General features: G+C 49.0%; 1 long non-coding RNA gene across 1 annotated transcript; it reads right to left on the bottom strand.

Moving 5' to 3' along the window:
• Positions 1 to 1,527: 1,527 nt before the first annotated feature.
• On the bottom strand, positions 1,528 to 5,024 carry LOC105738132. Its single transcript, XR_001113864.2, has 3 exons — positions 4,888 to 5,024; positions 2,928 to 3,025; positions 1,528 to 1,781 (listed from the first exon to the last, which is right to left on the bottom strand). It is a non-coding gene; the product is annotated as an uncharacterized LOC105738132 (long non-coding RNA).
• Positions 5,025 to 5,733: the final 709 nt, after the last annotated feature.

Below are 5,733 nucleotides of genomic sequence, written 5' to 3'. Positions count from 1 at the left end.
AGGAAATCTTCTGGAGTGCTGGAAATCTACATCTTGACTCGGGTGATGGTCACATGGTATACACGCATGCAAAGTTTCACTGAGTAGTAAACTATTTATTTATTTATTTATTTTTCTTTTTGGAGACAGGGTCTCATTCTGTCACCCAGGTTGGAGTGCAGCGGCACAATCTCGGCTCACTGCAACCTCAGCCTCCTGGGTTCAAGTGATTCTCATTGAGCAGTACACTTTAGACCAGTATCTTTTACACACTTTATTATGTATGTTATATGTCAAAAGTCAAATATCTCTAAAGCACCTAATGGCTCTACAACAAATACACTATAATTCAAAAAAGGAATAAAATATCAACCTTGTTCTTTTTCTTTTTGACTGAGAAGATGAGACTCCGTTCCTGTTAGATATGTTGACGGATAATTAGTTACATCCCAATTTCCTGAGTCAGATAATGAATCTAAGTCTCACGCAGTGCAAACTTACATGTTCCTAAATGTTCCAGAGCTTTCCTGAAGCCACTCCTTATCCACGGAGTCTTTAAAGTGTCAGTATTTAGTGTAATCTACCAATCTACACTTTCTGAGTCTGAGCTCCCTGTTTGCTTTCTACTGGTAAGTGTTCAATTTCTTCTTTTTTCTTAAGAAGGGATCTCACTGTCACACCCAGGCTGGAGTGCAGTGGCATGATTGTGGCTCACCACAGCCTTGACCTTCCAGGCTCAAGGGAAGCTCCCACCTCAGCCTCCCGACTGGGTGGGACTACAGGTACACACAGCTACAGGTGCACATCACCACGCCTGGCTACTTTTTGTAATTTTTTTTGTAGAGGCAGGATGTTCCCATGTTGTCTAGGCTGGTCTTGAACTCCTGAGCTCAAGCAATCCTCCCATCTCGGTCTCCCAAAGTGCTGGGATTCCAGCCTTCAGCCATCGTACCCAGCTTCCATTTATTTTTTAAGCTTCAATAACAGCATCCAAGTTTATTTAACACCTTCATTAGCAGGGGCGAAACAAATCCCTCCTCAGCTGTAAAGGCAGAATGTCGAGGTAACACCACATTTCAGCATTGTGAGAATTGTGCACCCCATCCCACCCCTTGCATCCGCACAAAGAGAAAGCTTCATTCTCTTGAGCGGCCATTTTGATGCCTGACCCTTAACACAGCCAACACAATAACTTTAGCATCCGTGTGAAAGTACCAATAGCGGTGGCAGGCGGTGGCTCATGCCTGTAATCCCAGCACTTTGGGAGGCCGAGGCAGGAGGATCACCTGAGGTCAGGAGTTGGAGACCAGCCTCACCAACATGGTGAAACCCCGTCTCTACTAAAAATACAAAAATTAGCCGGGCCTGGTGGTGGGTGCCTGTAATCTCAGCCACTCAGGAGGCTGAGGGAGGGGAATCGCTTGAACCCGGGAGGCAAAGGTTGCAGTGAGCCGAGATCATGCCACTGCACTCCAGCCTGGGCGACAGAGCGAGACTTCTTCTCAAAAAAAAAAAAAAAAAAAAAAAAAAAAAAACAAACCAATAGCTATGGCCTACCATTCCCAGGAAAGAAAGTAAAAGCCCACAAAGGTAAACATTTTCTTCCCTTTGGTGTCTTCTGCCCTTCATTATAAAGAGTTGCTCAGTTGTTGAAAAAGGATCTTAATATGCAAAACTTTACATTTTAGTGAGAATCAAAGGCAAATTCTTTTGAACTGTGTCACAACGAATAACATTACAAACATGTCTCTCATCAGCACAAAACTCATCCTTATTTTAGTCAAGCAGGCAAATTAGTGGGCCTGTAAAAACAGCAAGGTAGTAGGAGAAAAATCATCAGAAGGTTAATAGCAGAAGGGTTTGGTTTAAAAGAAGCCTCCTAATGCATCTGTACTCTGATCGGTGTTACGTCAATTCAACAGTGAGATGCAGTTTTATTAAAAGCTGATACTTGGCTGGGTGTAGTGGCTCACGCCTGTAGTCCTAACACTGTGGGAGGCCAGGGCAGGCAGATTGCTTGAGCCCAGGAGTTAAAGACCAGCCTGCACAATATGGCGAAACCCTGTCTCTACAAAAAATACAAAAACAACCCCAGCATGCTAGTGCACACCTGTAGTCCCAGCTACTCAGGAGGCTGAGGTGGGAGGATCACTTGAGCCCAGGAGATGGAGGTTGTAGTCAGCTGAGATCCTGCCACTGCCCTCCACCTGGGTGACAAAGCCAAACCCTGTCACAAAAAAAATTTTTTTTTTTTTTTTTGAGACGGAGTCTTGCTCTGTTGCCCAGGCTGGAGCGCAGTGGCAAGATCTTGGCTCACTGCAAGCTCCGCCTCCCGGATTCACTCCATTCTCCTGCCTCAGCCTCCCAAGTAGCTGGGACTACAGGCGCCTGCCACCACGCCCAGCTGATTTTTTGTATTTTTAGTAGAGACAGGGTTTCACCGTGTTAGCCAGGATGGTCTCGATCTCCTGACCTCGTGATCTGGTCGGCCTCCCAAAGTGCTAGGATTACAGGCGTGAGCCACCGCGCCCGGCCGAAAAAAAAATTTTTTTAATCTGATACTGTTATTGGTTCATGCAGGTGACTCTGTTAACATTATCTCAAATGAAATTATTCAGAACAATTGGCAGTTTTATATAGTTTCAGGAAAAGTGTTTTGAAAAGCAAATATCAAACTGGTTAAATGCAAAGCCACATGGTCACAATGGAAAAACAACTCTTTTAGAACAGTAAAAAGTCATGTAATATAATGACATGCAGAATTTTTATTTAAATACATTGTCAGAAATAGATTAGACCCGGTTTCTCCTCGGAGGTTACCTCAAAATACATTTCACTTCATAGAAGTTTATATAAGTGTCAAAATATTGAACTAAGAGCAAATGGGTTAGTACTACTGGAATGCAATAATTATAAAGCTGGATAGGTGGATTAATTGTCCTACATACCTGTGGTTTTTCAGATTCCTGTGCTTGCTTACTCATGTACATTTGACTCTTTCAGAAACCACTTCTGGAAGCTCCCGGTCTGGCTTCTACACTGCCACCTGTAGACATAAAAGAGAAATAAATCATGTATTATTTGTCAACAATGCATCTTTTCTAGGCATCTAACGGGGAAATCTGGGGGAAAAAGTGGCAAAACGTTTGCTCCAAAAGACAAAAATGTTCTTTCTCCTCTGTGAGGAAAATTCCTAAGGCGTCCTTCTCCCCAATGGTATGATAAATTATTTGATTAGAAATTGAAACATATGTAAGTCTCAGATCATCAACTATACACCACTCTGAACCGATCATTAAAGAGATGGAGTCGCAGAACTCAACTTACAGCCATTTCAAGACCTGTCGTTTAAAATTAGAAGAAAACTTCACCGCTTTGTTCATCTGTAATTCAGAATTCTGTAAATTGACACAAAGAAAGATCAGGGGCGATTCAGGCTAAGGTTACTTTACCACAAGGTTGTAATATGTCTATTTAAAATAACAGTAATTCTAACCTGAACTACAGTTTTGTCCAATCCAAATAGCAGTTTGGTGGGGTATTTTCATCAAAATGCCCTATCCTTGATTTGAATATGAATGACTGCGGAAGGGTCTTTCTGAAACCCCACGGATTTTAATACAGGTAGGTCCTTTTTCCAAAAAAAAAGTCAGGAAATGAACAAACAGGAATAAAAATTCATGAACAACTATCAGCAAGTCCAAGCAGTCATGAGACGTGCGAGTGTGTGTGTGTGTGTGTGTGTGTGTGAGAGAGAGAGGGAGAGAGAGACACACACAGAGGAGAGAGAGAGACAGAGACAGAGACAGAGAGAGACCGACCGACAGACACACACTGAGATTTCTGGAGTTAATTGCGAATAGCCGCGCCGCGAAGCTTTTTTACCTCCTCCAAGTCCCACAGTCTACCTGGAACAAGTAAGCCCCGCTCCAGCACCTTAAGCCAAAGACACAAGCACCACCACCTCCACCCCCACTACCTAGGCGAGACAGCGCCAAAAGCCACCGAGCGTGCACGCCAGCCAGGCCCGCTACCCCGCAAACCCGGGAGCTTCTTTATCTCCAGCAGAGATCCGCCCCACTTACCAGTAATTTACTTTAACCCCTCGAAAGCATGATTTGGTTTACGGAATTGCAGCAAATACAAGAAAATCAAGTCTCCTTGAGACACTCTCCTCCTCCTCCCTAGGACGCACATTCACACGGAACACTCTCCTTTCCCTCTCAACCCCGAACACGCGCTGGACTATCCCAAGAGGGTCTTTGGGGACCCGCCAGAGATCGATACTGCTCCCACGTGCCTCCATTAAACCCTCGTTCAAACATGCACAAGGCGCCAAGGGCATGTGCAGAATCAGCCCTAAGAGTAAGTTCAGCAAACCCGTTCCCTATCCCCGAAAGCGCGAGGCAGCACCCTGACGCAAGCGCCGGCCCCGGCAGACAATACTCAAGCAACTCCAGCCTTCCGCGCACACGCCCCGACCGGTCCAGCCACCACTCTCTCCTCCCATGGTCCCTACAGTCTTCGGGCCGGGAGCAGGGGGCGTCCTGATGGTTGCTGGGTGTGGACTGTGAAGAGAAGGGCAACCTGCACACACCACCGATACTGCGGGGCGGGTAGGAGATCGCAGTTCCCCAAAGCCCCACCGGTGCCCAGCTCCTCAGAAGGGGTGGGGTGGGGACAGTGGAACCGAGGGAGTGAACCCTAAAGGAGAGGCAGCTTTTCCGCACCTCTTTCCCACCTACCACAGCGCGCGCGCAGAAGCGCGCCCACCACGGGGCCGTGCACCTTCCTTCTGCCCCTGGACCTACCCAGCCCTTGCCCCCAAGCGCAGTGGCCTGGAAGAGCGGGCGTCCGGCCCGCGGTGGCCGGGGGAGCGGGCAGAGCGCCGCGCTCGGGGGTGCCCACCTGCGCGCAGGGTCGTCGCTGCTGCCGGTGCACCCGCCGCTGTTGCAATCTTCAGCTGCAGGAGGAAGAGGCGCGGCAGCTGAGCCCCCGGACTCCACGCGCCTACTCGCGCCCCGGAGCGGTGGTCCTCATTTCCCTTCGTCCCGGCTGGCGAGCCACCCACCTAGCCCTCAGGTTCTGCCAGTCCCGCGGCCCGCCAGAGCCCAAGCTATCCTCTCCGCCCCTTTCCCGCCGCCCCGCGCTGCGCTGCGCTCCGCCCCCTGCCCGCCCATCCCCGCCGGGGCCCAGCCGGGGTCTGCGGGCGCCGCGCCTCGTGCCGCAGATTTCGGGTTCTTGGGTCTGTGGCGGTAGAAAGGGGATGGGGGGACCAGGGGTGCGGCCCTGGGGTCCGCCCCCAACCCCGCTCTCCCAACCGGTTCCCCGCTCCTGGGGCCCGCGGCGGCCGCCCGCGACTAAGGGTGTGGGCACCGTGCACTCTGCCCCCGCTCTTCCGGCGTCTCCCCGCATGGCACCTTCCATGGCCCAGAGGGTGCCTCGTGTCTTAGGGGGAGGGGGGTTGGTGAAGCAAGGTGGAGTGAGCCTGAGAGTGGAAGCGAAGAAATTACCATGTGAATTGCCAGGGGATGCAAGTTGCTGCCTGTGCCCTGTTTCTGTTACATTAACTACCTGGATGTGCTGCTTTCCTTGCTACAACCGCAGTAATATTCAGAAGCTTGAATATAAGATTTCCAAGTTAATTGGTTGTAGGGTGGTTGGTTTTTTTTTTTTTATGTAATGATGGCAGAAGACAACAGATTCACTCTTTTTAAAAAGTTACTTTACATATATGTACAATATATAAAGCCA

This window comes from Nomascus leucogenys, chromosome X, assembly GCF_006542625.1.
Source record: "Nomascus leucogenys isolate Asia chromosome X, Asia_NLE_v1, whole genome shotgun sequence".
NCBI lineage: Eukaryota > Metazoa > Chordata > Mammalia > Primates > Hylobatidae > Nomascus > Nomascus leucogenys.
The sequence above is the reverse complement of the archived record's forward strand: the minus strand, read 5'-3'. Positions and strand labels throughout refer to the sequence as shown.